Genomic DNA, 24,007 nt, shown 5'->3' with positions numbered 1-24,007 from the left:
CATTAAACAGATCATCCAGATGCCCGCTGAAAAGGAGGTTTGAAAGTTAGATTCTACTGCAATTAGGAGGCTGTATTCTCATCCTCTTCCTCAAGTCCCACTCCCGTCTGGGTTCTGGAAATGAATGCCCAAAGACTTACCCTAAACCCCCATGTCAGTGGTGGGAGGGGACTCGGGGCTAGGCTGAGGTCTGCTGAGCCAAGCCGACGTATTTGATTCAAGGATGCTTTCCCCTCCTCTGCCTCTATCCTTGCTCACATCTCTGAGTTCTCTCAGACATCTGCTGCTGCCATGGGACCAAGAAGAGGAAGAGGGGGACGAGCTGTCCCTCAGCTCATCTGCGTCCCCAGGGATAGACCGTGTCCACTAGTGCGCAGGTAGAGATTCTCCTACCTTGATTCACTCATTAAACTCTTCTAGCTGCTTCAATACATTTTCCCTGGGGCCCCTGTCAGGGTTGCTGCTTCTCCTGTGATTAGAGTGCAACCGACTGGCCTTCTGGACCTGTGCTACCCTTTTCTAATGATCTTATAACGGCTGCTGGGCTTATTCAAGCCACTAACAGATAAGGATGTCAGTTATGCAAACCCAGAATAATGCCTTCTCATTCGGAACCTTGACTTTTTCCTTTTGTCTCGTGACGTAGAGCCAGGCGATCGTAAGATAAATGCTGATCTTGTATGTATTTCCTACAGGTTTTTATACTGGTTTGGACTCGAGCTCCAACACAGCCATGCATGGCAATGGGAATAATGATACTAGCTTCCTCATCGATTAGGTGTTGACAGAAGTGAGCTACATGAGTTCTGTATACGTTTCTTAGGAGACTGTCTTCGAACACTCATCTCATTAGCTCTCGCATTGTTGCTCACAACAAATAGAGTTGCCCTCCCCCCAAGTGCAGCCCAGTAAGTTTGACTGAGTCGGGGGAGGTTGCCGAGGGAGGAGAGCAGGGAGGTGATGAGAGGCGAGTTACTCGCTATTGATTTTCTTTTTTTTCGGAGATGAAGGGAGTTTAACAAGGACAGGGGGCCAGGGACTTAGTATTTTCGGTGCATGGGAGGGCTGTGCAGGACTTCTGCGCACACCCTGAAGCTGCAGCCCGAGCACCTGCCCAGAGTTGGGCTTTGTAGACCCAGGAGACGCCCCGAGGTCTGAGCCGAGCAGGACCCTCGTGCACCTCCACTCCCCGCGTTAGTTCCCTCACACCCTCGCGGCCACTTCTGAGCTGCAGACCCCCAGGTCTCAGGAAGGTTTTAAAAACCGGTTCACATTCCCGAGCAATGAGACAGCCTCTCGGCGCCATGATCTGCATTTTGTCACAGCCGCAGGTCGTTTCCCACTTTCCACCACCTACCTGCTCTTAGACGCTTTTGTGGGCAGAGCAGTGAATTGAAAATAAATGAAGATAGGATATTCTATGTGTTGTCCTTGGAGCGATGCAGTCTCTTTGTCCCTGACTGCAGGCTGCCCGGGTAAAGGCAAGCATCCCCGGGCCTCTAAATTATCTGATATTTGGATGGAATTTACTTTTGTGTGTTCTCATCTCATGATGAATTCTGACTCCTGCTCACTGAACTCCCTTTGTTTGTAGTTTTGCTTGGCTGGGAAGGGGTTTCTCTGCTGCAGAGGTTTGAGCAGGACTCTTCCTGCTCTTACCCATCATTCTTGGTGATTAGTTACTGACATTTCTCTGTTCTGGCCCATCAGTGTTCACATTCGTGTCTTTAGTCTGCACTTTGGAGTGGCTAAGCCAGTCTTCTCTTTCTCACTGCAGCCTTCACCTTCCTCACTTCCTCATCTTAGCTACTAAATACCCTGCCGGGGAGCAAAACCTGCCACCCCAAAATATCTCTTAGGCAGGCAAATTATTTCGGACTGAAAATAATCCAGACCCAAAAGACTGAGGAAGGAACTCTGACTTCTCCCTCACTGCCTCGAGAGTGTAGACCGGGGACTTGTTCCAGGAAGGGAGCCATCACCATAGAAAACCACAGTATGAACTAGCCGTGTCGACGGGGGAACCCAGCAAAGTCTCTCGGTTAAAATTCCTGTGTCCCACTGTCGCTGCCTGGCTCAGCAAACATTTCTTTACCAAGCATTTGCCTTTCTCTCTCCATGTAAACTGCCTTCCTCCTCTTTGAAGTTCCAAACTATTACCCCAGTATCCTCTTCTGTCTTTAGCTGAAGATGGCATTTAAGGTTAAGTTTTGGCCATTTGGATGAGTTACTAAGTCTTTCTGGGTCTCTCCCATGGATACATGTTTGGTTTTTTGCCTATTAATCTATTGCATGCTGTCTTCATTCTTAGAGCAGCCGGAGAAGCTAAAAGGGTAGAAGAATATCTGCCTCCCCCCCAACCCCTTAGATAACACTGCATGATTTGATTTTGTGGAAGCTGTTGGTTTTGAAATGTAAGCTTGCACTCTGCTTCCCTCCCCTGGCTACTCAATCCTGCTTCTCGAAAGGCCCAGTACCCAAGTGGACAGAGAATCAGGACAGCTCCTGTGTCTGATAACTACCACAAAGAAAAGGCCCCCTCTCCATGCTCACCTCTGAAGCCCGGCCTTTGTTTCATTGGGATATTCTGTATGCAGTCTGGGGACCATCTGGAGGACAGAGGAGAGCCGGGAGAAAGGAAGCAGTGGAAGGAAGATGTTCCAGTGCCTCCTTTAAGATGGAGGAAGGGGCCACAAGCCAAGGAATGTGGGAGCATCTAGGAGCTGGAAGAGGCAAGGAAACAAATCTCCTCCAGAGCCTGCAGAAGGAGACGGCCCTGCTGGCACCCTGGCTTCAGCCCCATGAACCCCAGTTTGGATTTCTGACTCCAGAACTGTAGGATCACAAGTCTTTGTTGTTCTGGTAATTTGTTATAGGAGTGAAAGAAAACTAATTAACGTGTCGCAAGCTTTTTCCCCATAAAGATTTACATTAAGTGCTCATTTTTTCCTTTGCCACCACAACGCACAGAGGGCAGTGCACATGCCAGCACCAACCACATTCCCATCCGTGCTCAGTTCTTTCTCCCCTCACTTTTCGTTTCTGCTTCACGTCAGTTTCAAGGCTGAACTATCCACCCACCAATCTTTGGTTCTTCTCTATAAGGAAAAGTTATTCCATATTAGTTGAGATACAGTCAGTGTCTAAGCCCCAGGATAAACGGAATAACCTCGAGCAGCGGCATCATCCCATATGCCCTCTTAAGGACTGACCCGCCACGTACTTTCTTGTTTTCCTTGGAAATATTCCTGAGTATTTTTCCTTCTCTGGCCTCTCCCATTCAGTGCCTTTAATGGTTTGTCTTCTTTTGCCCATCCTTAAATATCAGTGTGTCTGATGGCTGGGAAAGGCCCAGCTTTTCACACAGCCCTGCTCTTTACACAATGAAATTCTTTCAGCATTTAAGATATTCTTGACTTCCTTTTATTTTCTAGTAACCATATCTGACCCCTTAAAACAGCCCGTTGGCTTGGCTTGGCATTCATATGTACCCACATCGGACTTTTTTCTCACAACTTCCTCTGCGACCACTATGGTCCAAGCTGGCTTTTGTTTCTCAGGTGAAGTGTTGCAAGCACGTCCCACCTGCTCTGCCCTGTCCGCACTCACCCGCAGCGCTATGGTGACACCGGTGGGCAAAGGGATCCTTTAAAACAGCGAGTCCCGTTGTGCCTGTGTTCAGCCCTCCCACTCTCCATCTCACAGGGAGCAGAGCCACATCCCAGAGGGTCTTCCACTGCCTGCACTTCCCCACCCAGAAGACTGCGTCTTCCACGTCCCTCTTGCTTCCTTCGTGGGGGCAGAGGCCTCGTGCTGTGCTGGGGGCACAGGGCATGTGCTCCTGAGTCAGGGGGTTCACGTTTGGTACCTCCGCATCCTCCCGGCACCCTCTCCCAGGTGGTCCTGGGGTCCACTCCCTCACTCCCTCCGAGTCTTTGTCCAAAGTCCTCCGCTAGGCCTATCCTGATCACACTTAAAATGACAGCCTCTGCGTGATACCATTTTAGGTGAATCTAAAAATAATACAGACGAATGTATACGCAAAACAGAAACAGCCTCCCTGATACAGAGAACAGACAATAGGTAACCATGGGAGAGGGAAGTGGGGGGCATGTTAGGGTTATGGGGTTAGGAGAGATACAAACTGATACGTAAAACAGAAAAGCCACAATGGAGTGTTGTATAGCATATGCAGAACTGATTTATGCCGCTATATGCCTGAAATTAACACAACTTTGTAAGTCAACTATACTGCAATAAATTTTTTTAAAGAGGGTATATTGTATAGCACAGAAAATTATAGCTGTATTCTGGTAATAACTTTTAATGGAGTATAATCTATAAAAATATTGTATCACTATGTTGCACACCTGAAACTAATATAAACTAATATAATGTAAATCAACAATACTTTCATTAAAAAATTGGGAAATAAATACCATTTCAACCTCTGCCATGGCACTCACTTTATTCTGAACAGTCTGGGTAACTGACCTATTACTAGAGTATCCTATTACTATCAGACGGCCCCAAGAAGATGTGAGCTCCGTGAGAGCAAGGACTGGTGTCTACTTCTGTTTCATCTCGTTTCCCCAGTATCTGCAACAATAGCTGGCACAGAGTATATGGTAAAAACAAATAAATACACTTTTCCGTTCCAGACATTTCCCTGGAACAACACCGTCCAGTTGTGTAACTTCAGTTTCCATCTACGTCCTGACCTCTCTCAATAGGGCCCTAAATAAAAGAATGGCGCCACCATCCACCCAGCTGCCCAAATCAGAAATTAGGAGTTTCCATGCATTTTACTCAGGCCGCAAATGTTCGCTGCACTCCTCTCCCAAGCCAGGCACAGGGCTATAGAGCAGAGAAAACTTTGCATCCAAAAAGAAGTAACCCTCGTCTTCATAAGCTGACAGTCACGGAGGAGACAGCTCATCAGGAAGGACAAGCCCAGTCGGCGGAGATAACATTTACTTTACCTTCTTCCAGTTTTCCATGTGGGAGGGTGCTTCTGCCCTAAGACTCAAGGAGAAGAGTGACAATGGCAGGAGGACAGTGTTACTGATGGTATTAGCAGACATTCACGTTGCATTGACTATGGGTCAGACTTTGCATCTAGCACATATTTTGCATGTAGTGCATGTTTTGGTTCACTGAGTCCTCAGAAGATGCGTGGTCTTCTTGTCCCCCCGTCACCAATGGCAAGCTGAAGAATGAAGAGGCCACATGGTCTGTTCAAGACACAGAGCAAGCAAGGCCGGGGTGGATCCGAACCCAGACAGCCTGGTCCCAGGGCCTGATACTTCACCTCTGTGACAAGTTCCCTTCTCCTCCCGTCGGTCCGCTGGGAAATGGAATCAGGCCTTTGACGCCGAGAACGTGCTGAGTTTGCTTTTTCTTCCTTGCTGTGCCAACAACTGCCCAACATGCTCCCTACTGGCTTCTCGTTTCTGGTAATATTCCTCTCTTCTTCTCTTCCTTCAGTTCTATGGGAAGTCACTGACTTGCAGTTAATAATTTTAATTTGCTCTATCAGCTTTTTTCTTTTTTGTGCTTTTGCTTTCTTTTTTTAGGACTGCACCTGCAGCATAGGAAAGTTCCCAGGCTGGGAGTTGAATTGGAGCTACAGCTGCAGGCCTACATCACAGCCACAGCAACAAGGGATCCAAGCTGCCTGAATCTGCAACCCACACCACAGCTCACTGCAACACCGGATCCTTAACCCACTGAGTGAGGCCAGAGATCACTCTGAGTCCTCATGGGTACATTGGTAACCCACTCAGCCACAACAGGAACTTCCTCTCTCAGCTTTCTGATCCTGGGGTGACCAAGTCCGTGTATTTGATCCTCTATCTAAAAGGTGCACTGTGGTTTCATTTTCACACCTGGACACTAAATGATTAAGCTTCATGTGTGTCTCTGTTCTCACAATAGCTCTACCCTCTGTACGCAATTATTCCCACTTTATCCTTTGGAAAACCAAGGCTCAGATAAATCATTCCACCTCCTTTTTCAGGGTCAGAGGTGGGCTTTAAGCCCAGGACTGTCTGCTTTCAACATCTGTGTAACTTCATGGATATGAAGTTGGCATTTTCAAATTGAACATTCAATAACTTACTAATTCAAGTTGGATATGTCACTTAAATTGTCCTTTCAAAGCTCTCCTGTTATCCTCAAAATGTTTCAACATTCCAAAGCAGTTTCTTTTAAATTTCATCAGTGGTGAACTATCTTCCATCTTTCAAGCTTGGAAGGAGTGTGTAGTTAAGAAAAGATTGACGAAGCTGGATCTTGAGAATCCAATGATCTTATTATACTTGAAAACATCACTGGCATTAAACATGTGATATAACCACAGAGTGACAAACCAATTTCAGGAGATGTGGGTGTTGGCTCTGAATTCATTTATCGAGATCCAGTTAAATAGCTGACTCTTTATAATCCAGTGTTTTAGAAACACTGGCATATAAAGACAATTTCTAAAGAGAGAAGGGTCCATGTGGTTTGAGCAAAATAGTCTTTGTCATAAAATAATATGAAGGAACAAAAGTAAAGTTACTGTGTGTTTCTTAAGCACTGGTGTCGCTCTGTGTACATAACAGACACATGTCACAAGGGTGGTAGGTTGGCATGGAAAGGTGGGTGAGCTTGCTTTGCATTCAGGCACGAGTCCCCAGGATGCCACTGATGGAAAATGCTGGAGAACACGGAGACATACAATTAAGCTGTGCAGCAGAGAATCGTTTTCATTTTATTCTGCCTGTCAGTCCTCAGCAGCCATGATTCACGCCCACAATCCTACTTTATTAAAATGTCATTCTTCACCCACTTTTCAGGAATTGTGTACTACAATTTATCTTTCTTCGGGATGTAAATTAAAAGGCAAACAGAAAGGGTGTTTGGCTTGGCTGAGTAAGAAAAAAGATGCAGCTTTCCCCGTCACAATGCTTGAGGATATTTGGGTGCCAACCCACCTCCACTTTTCAAAAGCTTCAGGAACACAATGTCTATTTCAATGCTGTGGGAAATGTAGCGTCTTTATCCAACGCCACCCAGACACAGCTTGTGGAGGGAAGAGAAGCGAACCAGTAGATAAATAAGGACGTGAGAAGACAGGCAGACGGAAGAAGGAAGCTGGTTTCTTGGAAGCATCTTATTAGAGCAAAGTGGGAGGGCATGATGGAAATGGAAACAGCATTCAGAAGTAGGAAAAGACACAAGAGAGAGGTTGTTGATGACTTGGAGATGTTTCTCAACCATGAAAAGCAGGCAAAGAAAAGTTTCTGATAGCAGAACGATTGTGCTGGGAAAGGTGGACACTAATTGGGAAGAAGGGTCAGATGTGAAGGCCACATGTTAGATGGAGATGCTTCATGTTTGTGGCTAGAGTGGGAAGTCAGGCTGCTTTGCGGGAAGGTGCTGATGGAAGCAGAGAACATTTAGAGTGCATTCTATTTTTTTTTAGCTTTTTTTTTTCTTTTTTTTTTTTGGTAAATGTTATTTCCGCAATATAAATTTTTTTCTACTGTACAGCATTGTGACACAGTTACACATACATGCATACATTTTTCTTCTCACATTCTCATGCTCCATCATAAGTGACTAGACATAGTGCCCAGTGCTACACAGCAGGATCTCATTGCTCATCCATTCCAAAGGCAATAGTTTGCATCTATTAACCCCAAGCTCCCCATCCACCCCACTCCCTCTTCCCCTTGGCAACCACAAGACTCCAAGTCCATGATTTTCTTTTCTGTGGAAAGGTTCGTTTGTGCCGCATATTAGATTCCAGATATAAGTGATGTCGTATGGTATTTGAAAAAAAAAATGAAGTGCATTCTAAAAGACGCACTGTCCTAGGGAGACTCAGCCTAAGGTTTCACATCTGAAACTCTCCTTTTGGATGCAAGTCCAAACAATAGGGAGCAGATTGGGCTAGGGGGTCACATTTTTTACCTTAGCACTGACCATTTGGTACCAGGCCAGGCTGTACTTATGTGTGTCACACAGTGCTTCTCCCCAATCCTGACTGCAGGCACCAACTAGGATTGGCCAATACTGGGATATGCTGGTTTTATTCTGTTTATGTCTCTTATTTGGTCCATTTTTTGGGACAGTCTAACAACTCACCAGAGAAGGGTTAGAAAGTAATTGAATTACTCCTATCACGTGCCCCTGATCCCATGCGATATTGTGACACAATAAAAAATGTATATTTGGTTTTCCTTCCTGGCTTCTGAAATTGCTCTGGGGTGGTAAAGGTAAAAAAAAAAAAAAAAAAAAAAAGTGTCTTTTGTTACCCCCAACAAACTCCTTTCAACCACACTCAAGTTTATGTTAATGAGGGGACTTGTGCAAAGTTCCTATAAATGGGAGGTTGGTTGCCAAAGGAACCAACCTCTGGATTAGAGATGACAAGAGGGTTGAAACTTCCAGTGCTACCCCCGCTCCAAGGAAGGGAGATAGGCTGGGGGTTGAATTAGTCACCAATGATGACTGCTTTAATCAATCACGCCTTGCTAAAGAAGCCTCCATAAATACCCTCACCAAAGTCATCTGGAGAGCTTCCGGGTTGGTGAGGACATGGAGGTCCTGGGAGAGTCATACCCGGAGAGGGCTTGGAATCTCTGTGCGTCTGTCCACAAACCTCTCCATTAGGCTGTTCCTGTATCCTCTGTAATAAGTCAGCAAGAGTAAGTCCCCTGTTTCTCTGGGCTTTGTGAGCTATTCCAGCGAATTATCAAGCTAAAGGGGAGAATCAGGAACCCCCAAATCAGAGCCTATCAGCCAGAAGGACAGGTGACCCCCTGGGACTTGCCGTTGCCCATCTGAGGTCAGTAACAGCCCTGTGGCACTGAGCCCTTAACCTCTGGCGTCTGTGCTGACTCTGGGCAGTCAGTCTCAGAAGTGTTTAATGGGAAGGAGGTGCGAGTGGAGGAAAACCAGCCTTTTATTTTATTGGGTAAGAACTCCTTCCTCGAGAAGTCAGAGCGAGTGGAGTACAACTTTGCTCTGATCCATCTCAAAGGCATAGCCAATCCCTGACAGCCAGGCTCAGAGGAAGAGCAGGCAGGCATGGCCAGGCACCCAGTGATGTGACAGCTACAATAGCTCTGTGGTGCTAATGGGTTTCTCTTAATGCAGAGAGTTCAGCTTTGCAATTTGCTCGACAGCCCTGGGCTGGCTTTGCAGAGGCCTGATTGCTCCCACTCAGGCTGTGCTGACTGCATTTGGAGCAAGGGTGTGGGGGGAGGAAGTCTGTGTGAATAACCTGCCAGAGCTCCCTGCACTCCAATTACTTACTGAGGCAGCTCCCCAAGCCTGGATAATTGTCTATAGAAGGCATCAATGCTGATAATTAGAACTGGCCAAGAGGCAAATGTGGCCTCTGAGAGTGACCATATTGGCCTTGGTACCCATTTAAGGAAAATTCAACTACGTGCCCTTTGCCGGGGGCACAGTTTTCCTCTCTGAGTGTGAACAACTATTCTCATGGCTCCTGTTTCCCCACTTTCTCACCCACGGCCCCATGACCAGGCATCCTCTGCAGCAATTCTCGCTCTCTCTCGCTCTCTTTCATGCACGTTATAGCCTAGAGAAGGTTCTCTACTGTTTCCTCCACATTTCCCAGAGGAATTAGCTGTCACATCGGTAGGGAGGTCTTTGGAGTCAACAGAAATGGGCTTGGAGCCCAGCTCTGCCACTTACAAGCTATGTGATGTAGGGAGCGTCACTTCACCCACCAGGCCTTCATTTGCCCACCTGTAAGATCGGGTGAGACTAGTCCCCCGTCGACTATGAAATACGCCTCACCTAGAAGGTGAGAGTTACGGTGGACCAAACTCAGGACTTAAGCCCAGGAGGCAGCATCTTAAGTAACCCTAAAAAACCACTCCAGGGAAGTGAGGGGGGGACCTGGGATATATAGGAGTTTTGCTACAAAGGGCAGGTAGTAGGACCAAAAGATTACTGTTAATAAAAGAAAAGCAGATAACTCAAGTTAAAGGATTTAGGGTTTTTCTACGTCGGGGAAGATGCAAGAGTCTAGGCTCAATGAAATCATTCCTTTCATATGCACCTCAGCCATCTGGGGCCAGAGCCTGAGTTTCCACATCCTAAGCTTCCTCAGGGCTCACCAGTGGGGAGGTGGCTGCAATCTCTGACGGCTGTGACACCCTCACCCCTAAACAGTAGCGTGTTGTGAGGACTGGTTGAGTTAATGCAGGCCGTGTTTAGAACGAGACCTAGCACACAGCACGCCCCCTGTAAATGTTGGATACTATGTCCCAGAAAGTTGAGCTTTACTTGAAGGCTTTATGTTACAATTGTTTTTTTTTTTTTTTTTTCCTGACTATATATTCTTTATTTGTGGTCTCATTCTCAACCAAATTACATAGTAAAGAGTAAAATTTTTTTATCATTTATTTATATATATATTTTTTCTACTGTATAGCATGGTGACCCAGTTACACATACATGTAGACATTCTTTTTTCTCACATTACGTGTTCCATCATAAGTGACTAGACAGATTCCCAGGGCTACACAGCAGGATCCCATTGCTAATCCATCCCGAGGGCAGCATTCTGCATCTATTTACCCCAAGCTCCAGTCCCTCCCACCCCCTCCCCTTCCCCCTTGGCAACCACACGTCTATTCTCCAAGTCCATGATTTTCTCGTCTGTGGAAAGGTTCCTTGTGCCATATATTAGATTCCAATTGTTTTAAAACATAGGTTTTATTATAAGTCAGATAGGGTGAGGCCGACAGATAAGACAACTGCCTTTAAAAAGCAGTTCATTACTCAGAGTCCCACTGGAAGGAGGCACCCACAGCACAGAGGACCTCATGGGGTGGGGCGGGGGTGGGAGCACCAGGGTCTGTAGGGGCGGAGGGGGTAGAAGGAGAATGTAGGCTTCTGTGGGAAGGAACAGGTCAGGTTGCCTAAGTGTCCGATGGGCTAATGCCAATCATTTTGGTAGGTTCTGGGCATGGGGCTGAATCTAGTTATCTGGTGCCAGCCCTGGTGATGAGGGCAGGAGAGCAGCTCCTTGAAGGAGGCAGCTGGGGCAGGGGTTCTATGTTGGTTAGTTTGCACATAAAAGGCACACTCATGGATCCTTCATTTAATATTTCTAGGAGTTCATCAGCCCTGGGAAGGCAGTTCCGGTGTCAGCAAGGCCCCAGATGGCAAAGCATCGGAAATGCAGAGAATAAAGAAAGCATGATGGGCGTGGCTGTGGTGTAGGCTGGCAGCTATAGCTCTGATTCCACCCCTTGCCTGGGAACCTCTATATGCTGCACCTGCAGCCCTAAAAAAGACCAAAAAAAAAAAAAAAAAAAAAAAAAAAAGGAAGCATGATGCACGTCTTTCATCAGATGTGTCCAGAAATAAAAGGGAAAATCAAGGAAAGCAGCCACTGGCACCTACATCTTTCAGAGAGCTGTTACCTTCTGAGGTAACAGCTCTCTGAAGCCTTGCTTGGCTTCTGACAATATTGTCGTCACAATCACGTATGGAGTTGATGGCTAGTTCTGAATAAAACTGTTTTCTTCATGGTAGGGACCATGTCTGTGCCTGGTCTCCAGCCTTGTCTGCCAGAGTTTATTTCTGCTCCTCTCTGTTTCTTCACAACAGTAGGAATGAGCTCTCAAAAATGCAGACTTAATCATGACATTCCCCTGCTTGAAATGACCTCCCATTGCTCTAAGGAAAAGTTGGTACCCTCAACTTGGTCCACAAGGTAGGCTGGATCAGAGTCACGTCTTCCTACCAGCATCAACAGTTCTAAGTTTATCACTGCCCGCCCTGCAGCTGCATCAGTTTTCCTTTCCTTTCCTCCACACATCATGTTCCTCTCCACCTGAGTCACTTTCTAGATACTGTTTCCATCAACTGAAGACATTGTCTCACTTGCCTGCTCAGCACTGTCATCTGGCACATTTTCATGTCTTTCAAAACTCAGTAACTGTAAGGAAATCTTTGCTGTTCATTCCAGATCAGGTCAGACCCTTAAAAATCACTTCCATAGCACCCCGGATTTCTGCTTTATCATAATTTAATTAAATAGTTAAATTTAGAACATTTTAAGTTGGTTTTTTAAAATGTGTTTCTGTTGACCTGTAAATCATACAAAGCCGAGGTCTATGTGTATCTTATTTAATTTACAATCCCCAATGCATGACACTTGGCACATATTTGGATAATTATGTAGATAGGTATCTCAAATCCCATTTTAAAATATTGTAGGGTTATTTTTAAAATTAATTTATTCTCTTGTGACTCCAGGACAATTTTCCTGAACATGTCCTGGAGACCTGAAAGATTTTTCACTTGTAAAAACAATAATACTAAAGATTTGTACTTCGTGGCATTATTATAAGAATTTAACAAAAGTGCGCATGTGAAAACACTGTGTAAATGACAACACATTATACAAATGTAATGGGTATGACTACGAAGGGTTAATCACTGAGACTTTTAAACAAATTTGGTCTTATTTCAAGTATTTAAGTCTGATTTACATAAATTTTTTGTTTCATTGTGATTTATTTGAAGATAATTGACAGCTGACATAAGCCCAAAGAGTGATGACCTTGGGCTTATAAGAAGAATCTGTTTATGCAGAAAGGATATGACATCCAAGTTCTCCCATCCCCTTCAGAGTAAGATGACCTGACTTTAAGAATGTCCAATCGCACTGTGGAAAGCAGTATGGAGATGCCTCAGAAAACTAAACATAGAACTCCCATTTGATCCAGCAATCCCACTCCTGGGCATCCATCCAGAGAAAACCATGACTCTCAAAGACACATGTACGCCGATGTTCATTGCAGCACTATTTGCAACAGTCAAGACATGGAAACAACCTAAATGTCCATCGACAGAGGAGTGGATCAAGAAGATGTGGTACATAGACACAATGGAATATTACTCAGCCATCAAAAAGAACGAAATACCAGCATTTTTAGCAACATGGATGGACCTAGAAACTATCATGCTAAGTGAAATCAGCCATACAATGAGACACCAACCTCAAATGCTTTCACTGACATGTGGAATCTGAAAAAAGGACAGACTGAACTTCTTTGCAAAACAGATGCTGACTCACAGACATTGAAAAACTTATGGTCTCCAGAGGAGACAGTTTGGGGGGTGGGGGGATGTGCTTGGGCTGTGGGATGGAAATCCTGTGAAATTAGATTGTTATGATCATTATCCAACTACAGATGTGATACATTCATTTGAGTAATAAAAAACAAAAAGAAAAAAAAAAAAAAAGAATGCCCAATCGATCAACAGTGGTCATCAGGAGGGGGGTTCTTTACTTATGGATCTGGGATTTAAAGCACCTGCATAAGGTAGGACATGCCACCAGAACCCACGAAGAACAACCTGAATAAAACTGTTTATTAAAAGATCTGGGTTGAACTATCTGAAAAACCATATACCTATGCTATGTCCAGAGGAGTGAGACATGAAGAATGTATGAGTCATCTTAGGCTAAGTTATTCCACAGTAACAAGGAATCCAACGTCTTTATGTCATTCAACAGCAATGCTCTATTTCTCGCCCGTACGTGTGTCCACAGTGGATTGTCTCAGACTCTGCTCTACGTCCACTGCAATCTGAACATACAATGAAGGGTAGCTTCTCCTTGGGTTTTGCCATTCTTGTGGCAGATGGGAACAGAACTGTGGCAGAACCATACGATAACCACGTGCTTTCTCTTGGCTCAGTGACACATGAGCAAAAGTGGGCGTCTAGGCAGATGTTTTAAGAGCCATCATACAGAACTGGCTACAGTCCTTTTTCAGAAGCCACAAAGAGCATGAACACAATCAACCACAATCAATCAAAAGAGAAAGTAGATGTCAGGTGACACACAATTACATTTGGGACAGGTAGGTGGGAAATAATATAGGACAAGTTGCTCAGATATCTCAAGACCTTTTTGTTTTCTTTTGTTTTGCTTTCCTAACCACATTTAAAGCCAAGTGTTGCATAAGAGAGTAGAGTAGTGTGGCTTTTTTAATGGTTATATTTTACTTTTAATATATTGTTATTTTTTAAATTTAAAAACTTGTAAACAGTTTTGAAAGGTTACTTTTCATTTACAGTTATCACAAAACATTGGCTGTATTTCCCGTGTTGTACAATACACCCTGGAGCCTATCTTACACCCACCCCCTTACCCACTGATAAACATTAGTTTGTTCTTTATAGCTGCGAGTCTCCTTTTCTGTCATATCCATTAGTTTGTTGTATTTTTTAGATTCCACATATAACTTTCATCATACAGTATTTGTCTCTCTCTGCCTGTCTTATTTCACTTAGCACAATGCCCTCCAAGTCATTCCTTTTTATGGATTAGTAATATTTCACCGAATATACATACCACATCTTCCTTATCCATTCATCTGTTGATAGGTACTTTGGTTGTTTCCTTATCTTGGCAACTGTAAATAATGCTGCTATGAACATTGGGGTGCATGTATCTTACCAAATTAGTATTTTTATTTTTTTTCAGATATATACCCAAGAGTGGAAATGCTGGTTCGTATGATAGTTCTTTTTAAAAAAAAAAAAATTAGAGTATAGTTGATTTACCGTATTATGTCAATTTGTGCTGTACAGCATAGTGACTCATACATATATACATATACATATATATTTTATATATATATATATTATATATATATACATTCTTTTTCTCATATTATCATCCATCATGGTCTATCCCAAGAGGCTGGATATAGTTCCCTGTGCTACACAGTAGGACATCATTACATATCCAGTCTAAATATAATAAATCTATTATTTTTAATTTTTTTGAGAAACTGCCATACTATTTGCCACAGTGGCTGCATCAATTTACATTCCCACCAACAGTGTACAAGTGTTCCCTTTTCTCCACATCCTTCCCAACATTTGTTATTTGTGTTCAAAATGAAAAGACAACCTACTGAATGGGATAAAATATTTGCACATGATATGACCGATAAATGACTAATATCCACATATACAGACGGCTCAGAGAACTCAACATCAAATGAAAAAGACAAAACAAAACAACCTAATTAGAAAATGGGCAGATGAACTGAATAGACATTTTTCCAAAGAGGACATGCAGATGGCCAAACAGGAACATGAAAAGATGCTCAATGTAGCTAATCATCAGGAAAATGTCAATCAAAATCACAACGAGATGTCACTTCACACCTTTCAGAACGGCTATCATCACAAAGAATACAAATAGCAAATATCAGAGAGTATTATGTCTTAAAGGCCAAAGACTTGATGGAAACCTCTCAGAGAGGGAACATACCTACAGGATGCTCAGCTTCAAGCAGATGATGAACCTTCCACAGGCACAGGTAGTCAACACCTCTGTTCAGTCATCGCTCAGGCTCACTCCAGAATGCCTCCCCTGAGGTCCCCAGTGCAGGCTATGGACACTGACTCATTGCTCCAGTGGCAGGTTCACACTTCCTTTCACCGTGCATACGCTAGAGACACAGTAAGTTTGAATAAGTGACTGAACGAAAGAATAAAAACCAGGATAGAGATCTTCGGATAAAGCGAGAGTGATTGAACAGGATCTGAAGGGAACTGTTCAGTGAAACGATCCAGTGATCCTGCCTGACTCAGACACATGTTGGTTCCGTAGAGCATATGAGATGATGCCAGGAGGCTCATGTGTGGGAAGAATGACAACAGAAGCAAACATCCAGGCAGCAGGTGATAGAGTGTGGAGTGGTTTTCCCATTTTTTTTTTTTTCTTCACTGGCCAAAATGTAGAAACAACCCAAATGCCCATTAATGGATGAACAGATACATAAATCTGTGGTACATAAGTACAATGGGATTTTGTTCAACGATAAACAGGAACAAAGTACAGACACATGGCACAACTTAGATGAGCCGTGAACACACTGGGTTTTCCCATTTTAATCCCTTGAGATGGAAAACCACCACTGATTTTGTATTGGTTCCTATAATTTTCACCTTTCTATCCCACCTGTCTTGGAAGAACATGCAGAACTTCACGAGCTGGTAAGAACTCTGACACATGTAAAATCAATTTTTGTTGGTATAATTTGAAAGGGCAGTTCATCTTTTGCAACCAAAAAGTCATGACGTTTGAAGGGACAAGTGTTCTCACCTGGGAAAGGGTATTAAACTTTAAAGAGGGTCTTTTTCCAGAATGGTGAGCATTTCCCCATGATAATGTCACTTCAGGGGAAACGACTTTTGCAGAAGGTGTCAGCTGAGTGCAATGGAAACACTGCTGGGGAAGAATGTGGGAAATTCAGGCTTCCTTCTCCTATGGCCACTGTGACCCACGCTATGGTTTCAGGAGTGTCCGTCATACCTGTAATTCAGGTCTCATACGGGGAAGGGTTTAGTAGTAGGAAGCTGATAGCATTCATCTAGCAAACACTGAACCTTATCTCTGAGACACATACAGTGTGGGAATATGAAGGTGAAAGCTTCTTGCCAAATATAAAGTTATGTGAGTAACAGAGGTCCCAGGACACAGACAACATAACTTTGTCCATTTTCCCTGCATCATAAATTATCTTATATGCCTTCAAACTAGCCCCATGTTTTGCAGTCTTTTACTAATGAAAATGTATTTGTAAATGAAACATAATTGCCATTTTTACTTTAATAGTTTACTTACAAAACTAATATAAAGACATTACATACTTTTTGAGAAAATAAGAAAAATACATACATGAATAAATAAAATCCACACTAATTATTAAAAAAACCCTGATCTCCACACTAATTAAAAAGGAACAATACTATTACTAATACCCAAGTCATAAAGAATTAGTTCCTAATGTGAATTTCTGTTTCTAGTCCATCTTATATGTCTATGCACACTCTGTGTGCCTATTTTAATATCTACACTAATTTAAAAAATTATGTTGTGTTTTGTTTCCCCTTCCAGTCTACTGCCTATGCGTGTTTTGCATAGTTATAAACAGCGCATATGTAATATCTGCTTTTCAATTTTAAACATTCTGTAATAATTATTTTCTGTATTTTGATGTGCTGTTTCTAATTAACATTTGCAATTCCTACAGAACATTACAGGGAATGCTAACAGCAGAACCGGTCTCCCAGCCCCCTCTTGGTCATTTACGTCCTCTTAGGTTTTGATACCATGTGTAGTGCTCCAGGGAAAGTGCACATTCCCATGCACGGAGTCTTCCCTTTCATATTATTTTCATTACATAGGTCCTTGGAGATAGAATTGCTCGAACAAATATAAGTGTGACTTCTGAAATATGAAACAATTTCCAGAAGAAACGTATGGGTGACAGGAGCAGGCTCCCTCTACATTGACCAAAATTAAGTTCTCTCTTTATTAAAAACAAAGACACACAATATGAAAACTAAGCTCTTTTTAATAGTTAATAGTGTTTTAGTTCCATAATTTTATTGTTCATCAGACATATGTGCTATTTACTGGATCTTTAAGTCAGCAGGGGACAATGGAGGTTACCCCACTAAGGTGTGATAATTATCGCCAAGACGAAATAACTGGGCATTTTATTAAGGGTTTTTTTTTTTTAAGATTAAATACATTATTCCATTTGGCTATTTAAATTATTGAAAATAGCTCCAGCGTCCCTCTTAATAATTCCATGACCACTTTGTATGAGCTTGCTCGGGAACCACTGAAATACATCTTCCTACATGTGTCAAGTCCTACACCCCTGATATGTCTGTTTGGGCTGGAAGCAATCTGTTTCAAAGCATGTGTTCTAAATATTAAGAAACTGAGACTTCAACTACATTGGAATGTGAGGGAATGTCTGTGCCCATTCACAACTTAATGATGTGGGTCATTAAGCTGCTATCTTTATTTACTGTTTATTTTTCTCTTCTGATAGTGATTTCAACAGTTTATCAGCAGCAACTCAAATGCTAATGCCATGGGGTGTCCCAAACAGAAAAGAGTCACAACACTTTCTCCTCTTAGGAGTCCAGCTGGCTTTGCATTGCCACCCACAGATGGTCCAGTTGTGCATTCTCTACTTTGTTTGATCAATCATTCAAAAGTTCAAACCAACCATTGCGTCATCATAAATATATATATATAAAAAAAAAATCTGAGGTCTTTAGAGTTTTTCTAATTTAGTGAAATTAATTCTAGTTTAGATGAATTTTAATTTAAAATAATTTGAGTGTGAGACCTCTAGGAAAGTCCCATTATACGAAATCCCCTTTCCAAGATGCGAGAGATTTTCCCCTGTTGTCCTCAGCACACTAATCCCCCACAGCAGAAGGGTACTTTCTCTTTACCTGGCTGGGGGCTTTCTTCTCAACACGTAACTCACACGTTGACAAGACAATGGGTGGTAGAGCAAAGGAGCAAAGGTTTCTCTGACACCTGTCTGTATGTTTCCAAAATGGAAATAGTTTTTGCTAAATAAAATCCTACGATATTCATTATAATAGATAACTTGGCTTTTCTCATATTTCCGAGGGCCTGGAAAGAAAATTTCAGAGAATTGCGATTGGTTCGGGTTAGACTTGTTAGCTGATAGCTTAGTGATTAAGAAGCTGTAACCTGGAGGAACATATCTGAGTTCAAATTTAATGTTCCCACTAAATGAACTTCCGGGAATTAACCTCTCTGTCCTTTGCCTCCTCAGATTTTTTTTTTTTTTTTTGTCTTTTTTTTGGGGGGGGCACACCTGCAGCATATGGAAGTTCCCAGGCTAGGGGTCGAATCGGAGCTGTCTCTGCAGGTGTACACCACAGCCACAGAAACCCAGGGTCCGAGCCATGTCTGCAACCTACACCACAGGTCATGAGAATGCCCAATCCTTTTTTTTTTTTTTTGTCTTTTTGCTATTTCTTGGGCCGCTCCCGCGGAATATGGAGTTTCCCAGACTAGGGGTCTAATCGGAGCTGTAGCTGCCAGCCTATGCCAGAGCCACAGCAACTCGGGATCCGAGCTGTGTCTGCGACCTACACCACAGCTCACGGCAACGCCGGATCGTTAACCCACTGAGCAAGGGCAGGGATCGAACCCGCAACCTCATGGTTCCTAGTCGGATTCGTTAACCACTGCGCCACGACGGGAACTCCAGAATGCCCAATCCTTAACCTGAGCGAGCCCAGGGATCAAACCCACAACCTCATGGATCCTAGTTGGGTTCGTTAACCACTGAGCCACGACGGGAACTACCAGCCTCCTCAGATTTAAACTGAGGCGGTTTAGCGCTCACTGAATTTAGGAAATAAATGATTTATTGCAATGGAAGTTCCTAGCATCAAATCTATCCTAACAATACTAAGTGCTCCTGAAATTGGAGCTAATGGAGTCTTCCAGAGACTTTTTATTAAGCATGCACATAAACACACCCCTCCCTTCCAATCCAAAGCCTTTTCTGCCTTTCAAATTAGATGCCTCTTCACTTTTGCTGAACTTCAGCCCCCAAGGCAGTAAATCTGCAGATTCAGAGACTAATGAAATTGTCCCCCATACAATTCAGATAATGTTGTCTAAACTATATGACAATTATGTTTAAGATATTCAAAGAGATAAAAAATAGGTAACTGAATCCCTTAGATGAGTGGGTAAGAAGAACAAAAGGGCAAATAAAAATGAAAACTGTAGTCAATGAAATTAACACTAATAACAACCTGGGTTAAAGAGCAGACCTGAAATGCTGAATTGGAAGGTGGGTGTGAGCAACTCACCCAGAACAACTCCCTATGACAACAGAACGGAATACGTGAGAAAGAGGGGGTGTTGACCACGGACAGAAAAGAGCAGAAACACCCTAAACTCTTCTCCTTTCTCCTCATCTTCCTTCTTTGGCATTACCCAGTACCCCACTAATCATGTGGGGTTGACCATTTATAGTTTGTGAAACATTTTTAAATGCATCATCTCACTGGATCTTCTCAGCAATCTTTGACGTAATCGGATTAGTAATTATTTTTATCTCCACTGAACAAATGAATTAACTGAAACTCTCTAAGAACTAATGATAGAAATCTTAGGCAGGGAAGCCTAAGCCCTGCAGGACTTTGAATAAGTCACACACACTGTGGGGCCAATGTGCTCACCCTCAGGGGAGACAATAATTCACACTTCTTAGGACAGCACTGACAGTTAAACGTGAGGAATACCAAACTGCAGAGAACCGTGCACGTCTCAGGATGGTTCTGAGGCTAATGGGACCGACTAGACGCGATTGGTGTGTTCCGAAGTGTTTTGATGATGACACGATGATCCATGTTGGATACACTCTTTATTTTACCCATATACGACCCATAATTCCATATCCCCAAGTCGCTCACCTCTGTAAGCTCTGTTCAGCCAACTATAGATTTATTGTATTTCTCCATGCCTCTCAGAAGTCTGGTCATGGAGTTCCCGTCGTGGCGCAGTGGTTAACGAATCCGACTAGGAACCATGAGGTTGCGGGTTCGGTCCCTGCCCTTGCTCAGTGGGTTAACGATCCGGCGTTGCCGTGAGCTGTGGTGTAGGTTGCAGACGTGGCTCGGATCCCGTGTTGCTGTGGCTCTGGCGTAGGCTGGCAGCTACAGCTCCGATTCCACCCCTAGCCTGGGAACCTCCATATGCCGCGGGAGCGGCCCAAGAAATAGCAACAACAACAACAACAACAGAAAAAAAGACAAAAGACAAAAAAAAAAAAGAAGTCTGGTCTATGCCCTACCCCCACACCCACCCCCAGAATAGTCACGCTACGTAATAACGGAGCACTTGAAGTCTTCACATTATGGATTCTCTCTGTTCAGAACTTCTCGTCTTGCCAACAAGAACATCCTGGACGTTCTTGCTTTCTGGCTCTGACTCATTTTTCTGATCACCATCCTCAGCACAACACCTTGGGTCTTGCCTCTTGCTTTTACTCCTCAAATTGATCTCACTTCATTCCTTGGCTTGATTCCCAATACTTATTTGGAGTAAACTGCATACCAATACAGCTCTGTCTAAAAGCTCAGGATTTAGGAGTTCCTGTCGTGGCTCAGTGGTTAACGAATCCGACTAGGAACCATGAGGTTGCCGGTTCGATCCCTGGCCTTGCTCAGTGGGTTAAGGATCCGGTGTTGCCGTGAGCTGTGCTGTGGGTTGCAGATGCGGCTCGGTAGGCCGGTGGCTACAGCTCCAATTGGACCCCTAGCCTGGGAATCTCCATATGCTGCGGGAGCGGCCTAAGAAATGGCAAAAAGACAAAAATAAAAATAAAAAAAAATAAAAGCTCAGGATTTAAAATGATTGTGGGGGCTTGTAGCAGGTCTGCTAGGTCAACAGATATACGTTGTTTAATAAGCATCCCTACACACAGGATGCCCGTTGCCTCATGAGACGGCCTTTTCTTTTACCACCATGCAGACCCAGCTGCTACGGGTTAAGACTCTACTTTCTCATGTTGCCTGCCATCTGCCTGGAATGATCCCCCTTGTTACTCTGCCTTCTCCAAACTTCAGTTGTCAAGTTTTAGGTTCTGAAGTCTCGAGCAGACTCAGGCATTTCTCCTTCTGTGATCTCTGTGCACTTGTGAAAGGCTTCATTAGAGCTCCGATCACACTGTGCCAGACTGCAAAATCATTTATAGAAAAATCCAAGTATGTCCATCCATTTGTCTAAATAATACCTAAAACAGTGCTGGAAATATAATCCAGAGATCTTTGTTGAGTGAATCAAGAATAAATGAAAGACTAAATTGAATGTATGCATGAATGAAAAAACTGTTTTTCTCTGAATGTGACTCTCTATGAAAATTCAACTCTGTATTTGGAAAGTGTGATGGTCACTCCTGAATAAATTTAACATAAGAAAATACATGAACGCACCATGCTGACTGTACCCTTTGTACTTTAAACCATAACGGGCAAAGTGACCTCTGATTTTAAAACGATACTTTAAAAGTGCAAAATGATGTACTTAAGGTTCGCAGCATAAAAAACGCCACCATAATCACCATCTGCTCTATGAAACCTCAGAGCTAGATTAAGTGTCACGTTAATAAGAATTCTAACAAGGCATTAACGAGTGAAATCATGGGTAAGACCCAGGCGCTTCAGCTCCGAAAAGACCAATAGGATAACACAGGTACTTATAAGAGAAAACTAGAAATACATTTTAATTCTGTTGCGTTACATTATTTTAACATAAATTCAAAGAATGGAAAAAGTGAAAGGGGAAAGTTTGATTCTATGAGAGACGATGAGCAATGGGGTCCAGTGCCGAATAGGCTACTACTTGCAATTCACTGTAGAGATAAATATTCTCATCATATATGTTGCGATGTGGTGGTGGTGGTGGTGGGTACATAAACTACTCTGTAGATGGCTCCAACTTAAAGCGGAGACTTTGGCACTCAGCGCAGTGTCTAGTCTTCACAGCACATTGTGCTGTTAGGCTCAGAAAGGTTAGGTTACACGCTGAGGATTGCAGAGCTCCTGAAAAGAACCACAGCTAACTCCAGGAGTTGTTTATCCAAGTCGTGTTGCCATCCTGTGTCCATTACTGCAAGAAGACTCATACTACTTTTCTGTCTGATACTGGCTAACACAATTCAGGCTGAGGTGGATATGATTACCTTGTGGCCTTGATGGGAAGACTCACAGGACATGTGTTGTAGACTTGGCTATGGCACCAGTGCAGGAAAAACATGTCTCCTCCACGCCCCCTCCACACTCAGTACAGCGAGGGCATACAGCAGCTGTGTGTCTGCCAAGCCACTCACGCATGCTCTAAGAGCTGTATAATTTTTTTACCAGTAAGACAACGATCTCATATTTTCTCACACACGATCTCTATTACATAAGGATTCGATTCATTTGTAGGAGTCAAAGATATAAGTATATAGGAGTTTAAGTGATTCAGCCAGACACAAATCTACTGAGTAGGGGACCTAGATCACATCCTCCTCTTGTGAATTCGTAGCCATCCGTCTCCCTTTCTTTAAAGGTTTACAAAGTGTAACGCGTAATGTGTAAAGCGTAATGTTAGGGGTACTGGAAGAAAGAGAAACCAATTCAGAACGCCTGCCCTTAGCACGGACTGCATGGTCTTCGAGTGGCATTTTAACTAAGGATTTAAGTGGGCTTGAATTTTATCAGCCCAAGGGTGGGGAGGGTTCCTAATAAGACCAGGTAGTCCCAGGGTCAGTGCCATGGGATTGCTGCCCAGTCACACGGGGCCCCAGGATTTGAGGAGCCCCTCCTTGGTTTAAAGCTCTACTGTTCTGACTTGAAATGGGTAATGATTTTCAAACAAGGGGACCTACACTTTCATTTTGTGCTGGGCCCCTCGGACTACGTAGCATCTCTTGGATAGCCCTTAATCTGAACCTTGAACCCACAGGGAGGAGGAAAGGTCGAGGGGCTGGAAGCCAGAAACACAGGCAACAAAACCTAATGCATCAGCTGGCTGACCGAGAGTGACTGCCGCTCCCAGCTTAGAGAAGGTCAGTTCTGCAGACCTCGGGTTATTTCCTGTAGCTGGTACGGTACAGACCTTAGTGTTCCATGAGGATGCAGCTTATCTATAAAGAGTGTTTGATAAAATTCCCCTCGTAGGCTTGTTGTAGGCACAGGTGGGACAGAGCCATTGAGTCTCTGGTACTACATCCCAGTTGTCCTCTAAACTCTAAATTTGCATTTATGTCATTTAGGGCTCTTAACTACCCTTTGAAGTGGATGGTCCTCTTAGGTTCATTTTACAAATCAGTCAATAGGTCCCAGAGAAGCTGAGTACATTTTCAAAGGTCTATGTTGGTTAGAGGCACCATTTAATTTCAAACCCAGACCTGGTGTGAACTGTGTCACGCTGCTTTTAATCTATGTCACCTGCTCTTGCCTGTCCCCTGGCGAATACACTGAACTCTGTAAATATAGATGCGTTAGTTTCTATTCCTAATATGATGAGGAAGGCTACACATGTGCTTTTTATTCTGTCTCATGAAAAAATGGCATTGTGGTGGCTTTGTGGGAAAGT

At 43.5% G+C, this 24,007-nt stretch overlaps 1 long non-coding RNA gene across 1 annotated transcript in view; it reads right to left on the bottom strand.

The window, feature by feature from the left end:
- LOC110260213 overlaps positions 1-24,007 on the bottom strand; it is a 191,153-nt gene that overhangs the window by 74,647 nt on the left and 92,499 nt on the right. The window contains exon 3 of the long non-coding RNA XR_002343061.1: positions 15,332-15,512. This is a non-coding gene — a long non-coding RNA (uncharacterized LOC110260213). The remainder of the gene's footprint in view (positions 1-15,331; positions 15,513-24,007) is intronic.

This window comes from Sus scrofa, chromosome 4, assembly GCF_000003025.6.
Source record: "Sus scrofa isolate TJ Tabasco breed Duroc chromosome 4, Sscrofa11.1, whole genome shotgun sequence".
In the NCBI taxonomy this organism is placed as follows: Eukaryota; Metazoa; Chordata; class Mammalia; order Artiodactyla; family Suidae; genus Sus; species Sus scrofa.
Note: the sequence above shows the minus strand (reverse complement) of the source record. Positions and strands in the feature narration are given on the sequence as shown.